General features: G+C 42.4%; 1 protein-coding gene across 7 annotated transcripts in view; it reads left to right on the forward strand.

Annotated features, from left to right (window-relative positions):
- PLCE1 (phospholipase C epsilon 1) overlaps window positions 1–14,105 on the forward strand; it is a 278,460-nt gene that overhangs the window by 26,697 nt on the left and 237,658 nt on the right. The window lies entirely within an intron of this gene.

The raw sequence follows: 14,105 nt of genomic DNA on the forward strand, positions 1-14,105 counted from the left end.
AGTGAATGCCGCGTCGGCCCGTGTAAACAGGCAGCTCATCTATGAGCGACCGCCTGTTTACTGTGATTGGAGGCGGGCGGAACGATCCCCGACCCGCTCCGCCTCCATCCAGTCCACCATGACCGTTCCTGTGACGAAGCAGGTTCAATTTTGTTTTACTGATGTGATAATACCAAACAAGCATATTTTTAAAATTCATTTGTTTTTATTATATAAACAAAGGGAAAAGTGTGCAAAAAAGGTTTTCTTCTATTTTATTTTAATTTTTTTTTCTTTACACTTTATGTCCCCCCAATCCCCCCCACCCCCATTTGGGTATGTGAACCTGCAATCTTATCATTGGTGAGATGATACACTGCAGTACTTCTGTACTACAGTGTATTATCACCTATCATAGTGATCACAAGTCATGACTGGCGTCTTGTTGCAATGGCAACCCACTGGCCTTCCGTGGGTTGTAGCACTGTGGCACCTTGTGTTTTGTGGAAAAAGTTCTACTTTTTTAGGAACCGGTTTTGGTACATATTTTGTATTCAATAACTTTTATACATTTCCTTGCTGTGGGCAATGGAAAAAAAATAACTTTATCCTTCCTCTTTGGGATTTATTTTTATGACGTTTCCCAAGTGGTGTATATATATTATGTTTACGGGTCATTACGGTTACAACAATACCTAATTTATAAAGTCATGTTTTACTACTTTTGCATAATATAACAAACAACCTTTTTTTCGACGCCACATTCCAAGACAAGCATTCTTATTTTTCCATTGACAGAGCTGCATGAGGGCTTGTTTTCTGCAAGATGGCTTATTGGTAATTTTTATTGGTACCATTTAGAAGTCTATTTGACTTTATTACTTTTTATTCCTGTTTTGGAGAAGCGCGATGAATGGATAATGGCTGTTTTAGCATTTAGCATGGTAAAATCCAATAAAAAAAATATAAAACACTAAAAACAAAAATGCCTGTTTTTTTTAGCATTTTTGTCTTTTAGTGTTTTTTATTTTTTAATGGAAGTTACCATGCTGGATAAATAATGTAGTATTTTATAGTGCAGTATGTTACAGATGTAGCGCTCCTGGGCGGGTGATGTGGAAGTATGCTCTGCATAAAGCGTGTTTTGTAAGGCTATGAATACACTTTGTGGAAAATCAGCTGGTAAAGGCTGGATTCAGACGAACGTATATCGGCTGGGTTAGCACGCTGGCCGATATACGTCGTCTCTCTCTGCAGGGGGAGGAGGCTGTAAGAGCCGGGAGCAGTGCTCTGAGCTCCTGCCCCCTCTATGCCTCCTCTCTGCCCTTCTGCACTATTTGCAATGAGGAGAGGCGGTGCGGGAGCGGGGCTAATTCTCAGAAGGTGCCCCCCCCCCCTTCATTGCAAATAGTGCGGAGGGGCGGAGAGGAGGCAGAGTGGGGGCGGGAGCTCAGTTCCTGCTCCTGGCTCTTCCATCCTCCCCCCTCTGCAGATGAGGACGACGTATATTGACTCGGCGTGAAAACCCAGCCGATATACGGTCGTCTGAATCCACCCAAAATCTGCATGTTACATTCTGATTTGCAGTTGATTTCCCCCCATATTTGAAGAGGTAAAATCCGCAAGGAAAATGCCCAATGTAAATGGATAAGATTCAGATTTATAAACCACATCTCAAATCAATTTACACTGCAGACAGATTCTTTCATCGTTTATGAGATTTCTTAAAGGTGCTGCCAAACCTACATCACTTACTCTCCGTGTGGATGTACCCTCTGAAACAATGTGCAGAAATAAGTGAAGAGTGGAGGATAAGGGTATGCGGGATATCGGGCAGGCAATGTAGTTTCAGGGCAGGAGGATAGGTTCAAAGTCATTTTATTAGAAGAGCAACACATTTCGGCATCGGAATGATGCTTCTTCTGGCCACATATACAAAAGGGTGAATAGAGAATAAATGAATTTGTAACTGGCACCAAAGCTACGGGGCAGTGTGAGACGTCTTCCGCCTTCTAGCGTACCAGTTTGTGTATGAAGTGCATAGTGTAGTAATTTATGGATGAGATAGATAGACGTATTGATGAAGACATAGGAACGTGATACAATTGAAACAGTGAATCAGGCCTTATTGTTCTTAGTCAATAAGCAAAGAATGCATACAGTTATCTTTTTCTAGATATACACCACAGCATATCTCCCTTGAATATATGCAAAAAAGAAATATGAAATGAATACACAAGTTGAATTGGGAGGTTAAATCATTAATTTTAAGCTCAATAAATTGTATGGAGGGAAAACGTTTCTTTAAAGATTAAAGTTGAATCAATTAGGTTGATAAATTATACTCCGAATCAAATGATCCTTTTATTAAATAGAAAAATCGTCTAAGCCATATAGCGTTAATTGGGTACAGAAATTAGTTAAGTGAATCCATTAATTCTAAATTAATACATTGAGTAAAATAAGAAATATGTATATTTTTATAAAAATCCTAACCGACCTATGTCAAAAGATCTGGAGCTCCAAATCGTGGCCCAAAGACTGGACAAGATCTGTCTTCGTCACACTTCCAAAAAAAGGTGATGCTCAAGAATGTTCCAATTACCGCACCTTCGCCCTCATACCTCACGCAAGAAAAAATTATTTTAAAGATCATACAAAAAGGTATCACGACAATTGTTGAACGAGAACTGCCAGACGTTCAAGCTGGCTTCTGCAAAGGACGTGGCACCAGAGACCAAATCGCGAAACTGCGCTGGATCGTGGAGAAGACCCGGGAGCCTCAGAAGGACGTGTACATGTGTTTCATCAACTACAGCTAAGCTTTTGATTGTGTTGAACATGACAAGCTTTGGAAGTGTCTGAAGCAAATGGGCGTCGCAGAACATATTGAACAGCTTATAAGGCCGCTTTACTACAACCAAGAAGCAACAGTCAGAACAGCTTATGGAATACTGGATTGGTTCGGAATCAAGAAGGGCGTACGGCAAGGCAGCATTCTATTATCAGTCCTTCTCAATCGGTACACAGAAACGGTCATGAGGCAATGCAATCTGGACGACTCAGAAATCAGAGTCAAAATTGGTGGCAGAAGTGTCAACAACCTTCGATATGCAGATGACACCACCCTGCTTGCAGAAAGTGAAAGGGGCCTGGGATACCTTAACCAACAAGTGCAAAAGGAAAGCGACCCATGGGACTGTATCTCAACAGCAAGAAAACGAAAGTCATGACCGCAGTAGACAACGGTACAGTGAACATAAAAATTAACAACGAAGAAGTCGGTCCAAGATTTCATCTTTCTTCGATGCAAAATCAATTGCAATGGGCAATCTGGACCTGAGATCAAGAGACTGATTACACTTGGTAGGAATGCAATTCACGGAATGGAAAAGATCTGGAAAAGCAAGACATTAGCATTGCAACAAAACCGAAAATATTACTAGAGGGCAAAAACAGTGGCTTCATTTTTTTGGACACGTGATGCGCGCGAACTCACTGGAAACACTACTGATGCTTGGCAAAGTCAGTGTAAAGAGAGGATCAGGACAACAAAGAACAAGATGGCTAAATACAGTCAAGGCCACCACGAACATGTCAATCACAGAATTGAAAGAAGCCGTGAAAGACATGCGTGGAGACATTGAATGGAGTGACCGAAGGTCGGATGCAACTGAACGGATAATCGCATCACATATCTTATAAAGAGGAAAAACATTCATTCTAGTAGAATGAAAATATGGAATAAATGATGAACAGGTGATAATGATTTAGTTAAATAAAATAAAACTAAAAATATATTAGAAATATATAGTGAAGAATGCAAATGCATCTCTACGAAATATGGGAGAAGAATAGCTGAAGGTGAGCTGTTATATACACTCATTGTAAAAAAAAAATGCACCTAGAAAGAGTTTTGCTGCAAAATTCAGCATTACAGTTGTAGTGTGATTAGATGGACGGTCTTGCCAACTGAGGCCCTAAAAGTTGTTCCAACCTTGGCCTATGGGTCATTCCATGTCAAGTGGCATAATGGTTCCTTATCGACCACCTTCAATTTTGCTGAAAAGTTTACAGAATCTTCATACGCTATCTGTATAAAGTTCTGCAAAGTTTCAGCTTGGTGTGTAGCTTAGTTGAGGCATTAGAGACATTTGCATAAAAGTCACTCTTCCCTTGCAGAAGTCCTTTGGAAAGAATATCCATGTTTGTGTTGCTACTGTTCTTGATCCAAGCAAGCTAACTCACTGAAACATGGTACACTTGGTCAACTTTTGGGGTAGAATTAGAATATTTTACAGGCAGGGCTCCCTAAGCTTTGGTTTGGTAGCTAATAAGGCCCAAAGTGGGCGCAACAAAATTGTCCACAAGTTTAAGAACCTATAACTTAGCAAATAGGTTAAATAAGCTGGAATTTGGACAGTGAGTAGTATAATTGTCAACCAAACCATTTTTTAAACACCTCTAACTCAAAAAGGACACCCAATTTTATTTTGCTTTGGGTCATTAGAAAGAGCAGGTTTTAATCTATCTGTTCCTTGAGTTTCATGTTTGGGTCTTTCCACTTAAGGGGAAAAAATTCTGTTAAAATAGTGTGAAGTTCGCACAAGACGTGTTCCTTACGTTGGTCCATGGTGGAAGCCTAGTGTCTCTACCATGCTATACACCAAGCTGAAACTTTGCAGAACTTCATACAGTTTGAAGGTGGTCGAGCAGGGACCGTCTCCCAAATTAGGACAGTTGACATGGAATTACCCATATACAAAGGCTCTCAGAGGCTACTTTTGTATATTGAACCACTTTTTCCACTTGTTGACCACTATACTCCGCTATGACGCAAATGAAGAACTTTCGCCCAGTTAACAGGGTTTGAAAGAGGAGCATTATTGCAATGTGACAAGTCGAATGGACATATTGACAAATTTCCTGCCACCTGGGCTATTCTGACTAGACTGTTAAGATTGGTTGGGACAAGTGGATGTGTGAGAGCACGCACAAGGCAACCAGGCTCAAGACGCCCTTGACAGCATGCCAGTAGAGAATATTGCCTGATCATCCGATAAGCTTGAGCTGCTCCAACTGTTTTAGTTTCAACAAGGTTTTAACGAATATTTTCGCAGAATTAAATGGCACTTAAAAAGTCTTAATTCCCCATGCAGGGGGCTAAATATTGCAAGTTTGAAAACTATAAACTTAAGTTTATATAAGATTTCATTCCAATACCAAAATGAGTAAGAGGGAGGGAAATAACAAAGAACACATAACGGGGTTGTCAAGAATCCATATTTGTTCTCCGTAGTTGGGATTCATAGCTACTTAATGGTGGGCAGGTTAGGTGGTTGAGTTATTATAGCATAGCTCCGGGGCTTCCAGGTAATCAATCCAGAATTGCCAAACCTTCATGAAATTGGCCAGAGAATCTGTTTTTATTGCATAAATTCTTTCCTACGGAATAATTAAAGATTTCCTATTGACTTCTGGGAAAGAAAGACTTGTGGATTTCCATCTGGACGCAATGTGGATTTTTGTGGCCATACAAATATACTGTATCAGTTTATGGACTTTAAACCTAAATGTGGTGGGCAATCTCCTAATAGGAAGACCGAAGGAGACTTTGGTATTGGACCTACGAACATGTGGTTTAGTAGGCAGTTGACCTGTGTCCATGGCCTGTCCATTACTGGGCAAGACCACCAGGTGTGAAATATGCCCCCCGTTTCTTGGCAACCACGAAAACTTAGTGGGGATGTTAATGGAAATGGGCTGTGTACCCTTTGTGGAACTAAGTACGTTCTATGTAGAATCTTAATTGAGGTTTCCATAAGGGAGACCTGATGGCTAACTTTTAGATATCGTTGTGCTGCAATGCTCCAACTGTTTTGTTGTCCACCATCCAGAGATAGGTGGTACCATCGTTACAGGCCCTGGTGTCTATCGGAACCATATCCAGATGCTTGGCTGAAGGACATTTTGTCTCGCAGCACCCATTACCTTGTACACCCATCCACCGTTGCCTCTGTTTGCAGTGGTGTCGTGAACAACTAAACTGGACACTACAGAGTGCAACTGTGTTGTCTTCAGCGACCACTCCAGGTTTAGTTTGGGCACTGATGAGTGGTGTTCATGTCTGGTGATCTCGGGTGGGGGCGCCTCAATCCGCCATTGCTGTGGAGCGCCACACTGCCCCCTGCTGGTGTGATGGTCTGGGGGCCATCGCATACAACAGTCGGTCGGTCACCTTGCAGTGATATGCTCAGGACATCTTGCAGCCACATGTGTTCCTCTCATGGCGGCTTCCAACAGGCGTTTCCAGCAGGATAATGCTCGGCCGCACATAAAAGGGGGTCACAGGAATGTCCCCACAACATTGTCACACTTCCATGGCTGCCTGGTCACTGGATATATCACCAATAGAACATTTATAGAACCATCTGGGACACCAACTTTGACAGCCTACGAGTTTCATTCGATTCCCACTACTTCTTTGTATATTATAATTTAGAAGCTGAGTATCCATAACTGGTAATGTGGGGTACTAAAAACGGATTAAATAGGCTAACGTATAAAATTTAATAAAGAGCGTTAAAAGAATTGAGCTTTGCCTGTATTGGGTTAGTAAAGCTTCATTTTAATAAAACATGGGTTGTAGAGCAAAAGTAAGTGGTTTTTTTTGTGTGGTTAAAAACGAGGAGGGTAGAGGGGGAAAGAAGTGGAAGGAAGGAAAAAAACGTGGAGGTGGGGCGGAAAACTTGTCACGTTTCGGAGATCCATCACCTTGTAAAATGTATTGGCACCAAGTCGGCTTCGTAAAGCCATGGCCACTAACAATATAATTATGCCTCCCTCGCTAACCGGCACATGTAGATGTGGGAAGAATCTGTTTACATTGTCACAGTATCACCCATCAGACAAATAGTTTGTGCTCGCTGGTTACCTGGGAGCAGTTTACTATTAAGTCATTCCTTAACTGCAGATCTGAATGTGTAAAATATATATATAATGTGTTTCCTAGTATCCAAATAACCTTCAGCACGTAGGACAAACAGTCCAACCAGTTTGATACCGCTTGAGCAAGCAATGACAGATCAATATTTCTAATAAATGTATGCTCCGTAGTGTATCCAGACTCGTCACAATCCTACATAATTCAGACTAGAATAAAATAAGAATTTCTTCTATGTAGCAGATTCCATCACTCTGCCCCAAAAGGTTTCAAAAACTGCAACAAAAGGTCTTTCTGGATATATAAAAGCTATGGACTTTATTTCTAAATGGCGGAATGGAAGTATAGAAACCAGTGTTTGATTTTATATACCCCCCCCCCACCCCCCCCCTCCCTCTTCCATCTGTTTTTTACTCCATCTTTTCATGTATACACAAACATTCTTACTTGTAGCTCTAAGCGCTCTGTTTTATCACAATGAAGCTTTATTAACCTAATACGAGCGGCACTTATTTCTTTTACCGCATTTTATCAGTTATGAAATTTTCTGTTCGCCTACTTAATCTATTTTTCAGTACCGTACATCACCAGTTATGGATATTCAATGTATAAATTATAATATATAACAGTTCACCTTCAGCTATTTGTCTCACAGAGATGCATTTGTGTTCTTCACTATATATTTCTTTTCTCATTTTTTTTTACATTTTTGGATTCATTTCCTGTTATTTTATTAAATCAAATCATTATCACTAGAGATGAGCGAGCATACTCGCTAGGGCATTGCTCGGAAGAAAAGGTTCGGCTGCCGGCGCGGGTGACAGGTGAGTTGCGGCCATGAGCAGGGGGAGCGGGGGGGGGGGGGGGGGGAGAGATCTCCCCGCTCTCCCCTGCTGCTCCCCGCCCCTCGCCGGCAGCTGAATCTTTGCTCCCGAGCGGGCAGGTACTCGCAAAGGGCAATGCTCGATCGAGCAATTGCCCTTAGCGAGTATGCTCGCTCATCTCTAATTATCACGTGTTCATGGCCATTAATTCTGTGGTTAATAATCTTCTCCCGCCTTATAAAATAATATACATATTTCTTTAATGCGTTCATTCAGAATTTAATTGATTCATTTAATTCATTTCTGTACCTGATTTCCGCTTTATGATGACATGATTTCTCTAATAAGAGAGAATTTCATATGGAGTGTATTTATCAAGGCGCTCTCCAGTAAACGCAATTATTTTTCCGCTTGCAACTTATGCTTGTGAAAGCCGGACACTTACAAAGGATGACAGAGGGAAGTTAGACGCTTTTGAATGATAGTGCTGGAGAAGAACGCTTCAGATCCCATGGACAGCGAGAATCAATAATAAGGAAGTACTAGATCGCATCAAGCCAAAAATGTCCTTAGAGGCGACGTTTGTAAAAGAAAAGCTATCTTATTTTGGACACATCATACGAGCAAATGGCCTGGAGAAGGAAATGATACTGCGATTTGTCAATAGTTCACGAAAAGGAGGTCGTCAGAGAACTCGCTGGTTAGACACAATCATGGCAGACACTGGCATGGCTACTTGCCAGTTAAGAGAAGCTGTACTTGATAGACGAAAATGGCGAGAGATGATCCACAGGGAGTCGGCAACTACTGAATGGTTTACCATTAGGGCTTTTACCCACTTGCTTTTTTTTAATGCTGCGATATCGCTACATTTTTTTAAATGCAAGTATCAATGGGACTTTCTAATGTTAAAATTGCATTGCACAAAAATCACAGAAGCACAAACTTGCGGTTTTTTATTTTTGTGCGATGCGATTTTAACATTAGAAAGTCCAATTGAAAAAATTGCAGCGACATCGCAGCGTTAAAAAAAAAACGCTAATGGGTAAAAGCCCTTATATTTATCAACCTGTAAGTAATTCTACTTTAAAGGGGTTGTCCCGTGACAGCAAGTGGGGTTATACACTTCTGTATGGCCATATTAATGCACTTTGTAATATACATCGTGCATTAAATATGAGCCATACAGAAGTTATACACTTACCCCCTCCGGCGCTGGCGTCCCTGTCTCCATGGCGACGATGAAGCCTCTTCTCTGGTCGCACGAACAGTCGCGCTTGCGTAGAGTGAAATCCTCCACTGGATGTGTCCGGGCTCACGAGCTGCGTCCTGGCTCCTCCCTCTTCTCCGCGTCATCGTAGCCCCGCCTCCGTCACGTGGTGCCGATCAGCCAATGAGGTGGCTGTAATCGGCAGTGGAACGCAAGACTGGAGAAGAACATCCAGGTGCACCATGGGAGAAGACCCGCGGTGCATCGTGGGAGAAGACCAGCGGCGCCATCTTTGAAAGAAGAATCTTCAAAGCTGCAGAACCGGGATCCAGGTAAGCGAATTTTTTTTTTTAAATAACAAATGGATTCGTTTTTACTGTGCACAATGTGGGGGTCTGTTTTAAAAAAAAAAGTTTAGGTTTCGGCGTGGGACAACCCCTTTAACTTTCCCCCTTTATATCCATTATACAATTTTTATTATTTAATTTCATTTAATCTATCTAATCTTTTTATTTGATTTGTGTATCATTTGTTTCTTTTTTGCATATTTTTTCATTAGATGCCCTGGGGTATCTATCTAGTTATAGATGATTTTAGGTGGACATGTTTTTGCTTATTAATGGTAATAAGGTCTGATTCATTATTTCACTTCTATCATGTTGCCTTTATCAATACATGTATCTATTTCATTCCTAAATTAGTACATTATGTGTATCCACTATCCACACAAACTGGTATGCTAGAAGGTGGGAGTAATAACGTTGAAGACTGCCCCGTTGCTTTGGTGCCAGTTGCAAATGTATTTATCCTCTGTTCACTCTTTTTTAAATGTGGCCAAATGAAAGCATCATTGCGATGCCAAAATGCATTGCTCTTCTAATAAAGTTGCTTTGAACCGATCCTCCTGCCTTGAAACTGAATTGCCTTCTGGAGGTCCAGCGCACCCTTGTCGTCCATAATAATATTTACCTAGCGCCAACATATCATGTACCACTTTACAATTCAGAAATCGAAAACTACAGAGCAATACAGACTAATCAATAATTCACTTAGCAGTGAGGGTCCTGCTCACAAGAGCTTGCAATCTATGAAGAAACAAGGGTGACACGAGGTATAAATGCTCAGTACAATGGTTTGGCCATCTTTTATATTAATTGGTAATAGTGACCCAAGATTTTGCATATGGACACAAGAATTTTCAGCCTTATTGCCATATATGATTAGCCATGCCGCAGAGCAGCGCGGAGGACTCCCTATTCCTCCACGTTCAGCAGTGCCCAGTGTGCTTTGTGTTAGGCATGTCCGGTAGAAGCCCAGCCTCCTGAGGACATGCACCACACTAGATGGGGGCACATCAGCATGCTTAATGCTGGTTCTCTACTGCTCTCCTCTCCTCCCATACCTGTCTACTGCAATGTGAGTAAGTCATGCTGGCTGCGGCTCCTTTCACTGTTGGGATGGGGAATAGGGCACCTGACTGTTACCTTTTATTATATCCATTGTATTAATATCTGGACTATTTGGAAAATGTGATTGTTCCCAGCAAAAGAAACTAAGTAATCCTATAGATATGATACCTTTTATTGGCTAACAAAAATACATGATGTTATACCGAGCTTTTGGACCTCTCACGGTTCTTCCTCGGGCATAATAAAATAGATCCAAAGAGGCATGCATATATATATACACACCCAAATGCATATGACAATGGACATGGATGTAATTAATTTGCAAATAAGAAAAATACCAGGACAGGATGAGTGGAGAAATACTTAAATAGTCAACTAATAAAGATGTGAAAGTTTTATGGTCTCTGAATAAGGGTGAATGCACACAGGCGAATTTGAATTGCGGGTGACCGCTTCCGAATTCCATAGCAAATACCACGCATATCATGCAATGCAAAATTGATTCTGCATGCAAAGTGTTTCTGCTTGCGGATGAAAAATCACAGTATGCTCCTGTGGATTCCGCATTGTGGACGAGCCGCGGATTCCGTGGGAAAAGCAGGAGTTGAAAAAAAATCTGTATTGCGCACGTCCAACGGCGAGCCGTGCGGACCATCCGCAGTACAGAAAGAAGAAAATAAAAGCGGGTACGTGCAGACATTGCTGCTGGCAGGGCCAGATTATGCTGCGGGATTCTGACCCAGGTGTGTGCATGCAGCCTTAGTGTTAGGGGGTCACTAGGCCAGAGCGTTATCTGTGCTTTAGATTTCTCATACTTCCCAGTCACACATTGAATAATAATAAATGTGTACTCCCAAATTATTCTATGGCTTTGTGATTTGAAAAATTGCCTTTTAATATGGTGACTTTCATGTGTTCTATGTGGTGTCCATGACTAGAAAAATGTTCCACCACAGATAATTCTGTCTTTCTCTCTTTAAATTGTGTGTCGATAAGACCTCATCCTCGCTTTCAGTTTCTGTCCTGTTTCTCCAACATAAAGCCCCCCCCCCCCGCCAACAGGACATTTACTGCATCGGATCTGGTACACAACATTGGACATGGAACATGTGAATGTCCCAGGGATCTTATAGTCCTGCTGTGTGTTGGAAATTTGTATCCTGTCCACGGTCCGTACATGTGAGCAGGTCTTGCAGCTCCTTATATTTCAGGGATAACGTCTAGGGATGAGCGAGTATACTCGCTAAGGCACTACTCGCTCGAGTAATGTGCCTTAGCCGAGTATCTTCCTGCTCGTCCCTAAAGATTCGGGTGCCGCCGCGGGGCGGGGAGCTGCGGGGGAGAGCAGGGAGGAACGGAGGGGAGATCTCTCTCTCCCTCTCTCCCCTGCTCCCCGCCGCAACTCACCTGTCAGCTGCGGCGGCCCCCGAATCTTTCGGGACGAGCAGGGAGATACTCGGCTAAGGCACATTACTCGAGCGAGTAGTGCCTTAGCGAGTATACTAATAACGTCCTTTTTGTGTATCAGAGGTAGAGATGAGTGAGCATACTTGCTAAGGCTAACTACTCGAGCGAGTAGTGCCTTAGCCGACTATCCCCCCGCTCATCTGTAAAGATTCGTGTGCCGGCACGGGTGACAGGTGAGTTGCGGCGATGAGCATGGGGGGAGGGGGGTGAGGGAGAGAGAGCTCCGCTCTTTTCCTCCCCGCCGGACCCCGAATCTTTAGAGACGAGCGGGAGGATACTCGGCTAAGGCACTACTCGCTCATCTCTAGTCAGAGGACAATGCACTCCTGATTATAAAGGTCTAGAATATCTTCATTTTACCTAATGGAGGATACTAGGGATGAGCGAGTATACTCACTAAGGCACTACTCGCTCGAGTAATGTGCCTTAGCCGAGTATCTCCCCACTCGTCCCTAAAGATTCGTGGGCCGTCGGGAAGCTGCAGGGGAGAGCGGGGAGGAACGGAGGGGAGATAAATAAATCTTGGTATTTGTATAGCGCCAACTTATTCCGCAGCGCTTTCAGGTAATTATTACTTATTACCCCCCACCAAGCTGGGTTCTCATTTTACCGACCTCGGAAGAATGGAAGGCTGAGTCAACCTTGAGCCGGCTACCTGACTCATGCGGGGATCGAACTTGCAACCTTCAGGTCATAGGCGAGAGCTTACACTCTGCACCACACGAGGCTAGATCTCTCTCTCCCTTTCTCCCGCCTGCTCTCCCCTGCTCCCCGCTGCAACTCACCTGTCAGCTGCGGTGGCCCCCGAATCTTTAGGGACGAGCAGGGAGATACTCGGCTAAGGCACATTACTCGAGCGAGTAGTGCCTTAGCGAGTATACTCGCTCATCCCTAGAGGATACTAAAATGTTTTTCATTTTTGACTATTTTAACATTCCTCAAAACCTGGTTATAGTGCTTTTTTAGCCTTTCGTTTGATTTTATCTAATCTATGGGTTTCTAGTTAATTTTTAAGATAGTTTTTAATATTATTTAGCGGATAAAAGATTTTATCAATTACGTTATTTCAGCCAGCTACACTCTGTTTTTAAGTAACTACGGGTCATGCATCATGTTGATTTGTACAAGAGTCTGTACAAGGGGCATTCCACCCCTTTCTCAAATAGTGAATGTTATTTAACCTGTTTTTATGCAGTTTATGTATTTGCTTATCGAAGCGATTCATATGCTGATTTACTTTTTTTAAATCTTTGATTCATACTTTTTTCCTTATTTTACATAACATTGTACCCTCCTATTCGTACTTGTATAACTCCACCCTCCATCCTTTTAATGTCATATGTTTGGGTATAGTATATCCCTCGCTAATACTGAAAAAGGGAAGCCAAAGTCCCGAAACGCATCTATTCATGCTGGTTTCTATAAAATAGAGAAGTGGGGCTAATTAACCTAATGTCGTATGTTTCTCTTTAACCTCTTAGTGACGGCCCAACAGTGATTTTACGTCCTGCCGTTGCAGGACGTGTATGGAGGGAGATAGCGCCGCTATCTCTCTCCATACAGTGCAGTCGTCAGTTGTTTATTACAGCTAACACCCGCGGGCAATAGCCACAATCGGCCGTACGGCTGATCGCGGCTATTAACCCTTTAAATGCCGCTGTCAATTCTGGCAGCGGCATTTAAATCCACCGGTGAGATCGGGGGAGCCGTGCAGGTGTCATGGCAGTCGGGGGCCTTCTAAAAGGCCCCAGGGCTGCCTTGGGAGACTGCCCATCAAGCCATCCCCTTGGGGTGGCTTGATAGACTTGCCTGTCAAAAAACAGTGTGACGCAATGCTATAGCATTACGTCATACTGCAGGAGCGATCAAAGCATCACTGGTTGTAGTCCTCTAGGAGGACTAAAGGAAAGTATAAAAATAATAAGAAAAAAGTTTTACTAATTATTAAAAAAAAAAAGTAATAACGTAAAAAAAAAAACCTTTTGCCATATTTGCAATAAAAAAATCAAAATATTAAACCAAAAATACGTGTTTGGTATCGCTGCATCCGTAGAAGTCCGATCTATCAAATTAATGCATTATTTACCTCACACGGTGAACGTAGTCCGAAAACAAAATAAAGAACGCCAGAAATGCACTTTTTTGGTCACCCTATCTCCAAGAAAAAATAAAATGAAAAGCGATCAAAAAGTCAATTGTTAGCAAAAATGGTACCAATGGAAACGACAGGACGTACCGCACAAAATGGGCTCTCGCACAACTACGTCGGTGGA

Source organism: Eleutherodactylus coqui, chromosome 4, assembly GCF_035609145.1.
Source record: "Eleutherodactylus coqui strain aEleCoq1 chromosome 4, aEleCoq1.hap1, whole genome shotgun sequence".
Classification (NCBI taxonomy): Eukaryota; Metazoa; Chordata; class Amphibia; order Anura; family Eleutherodactylidae; genus Eleutherodactylus; species Eleutherodactylus coqui.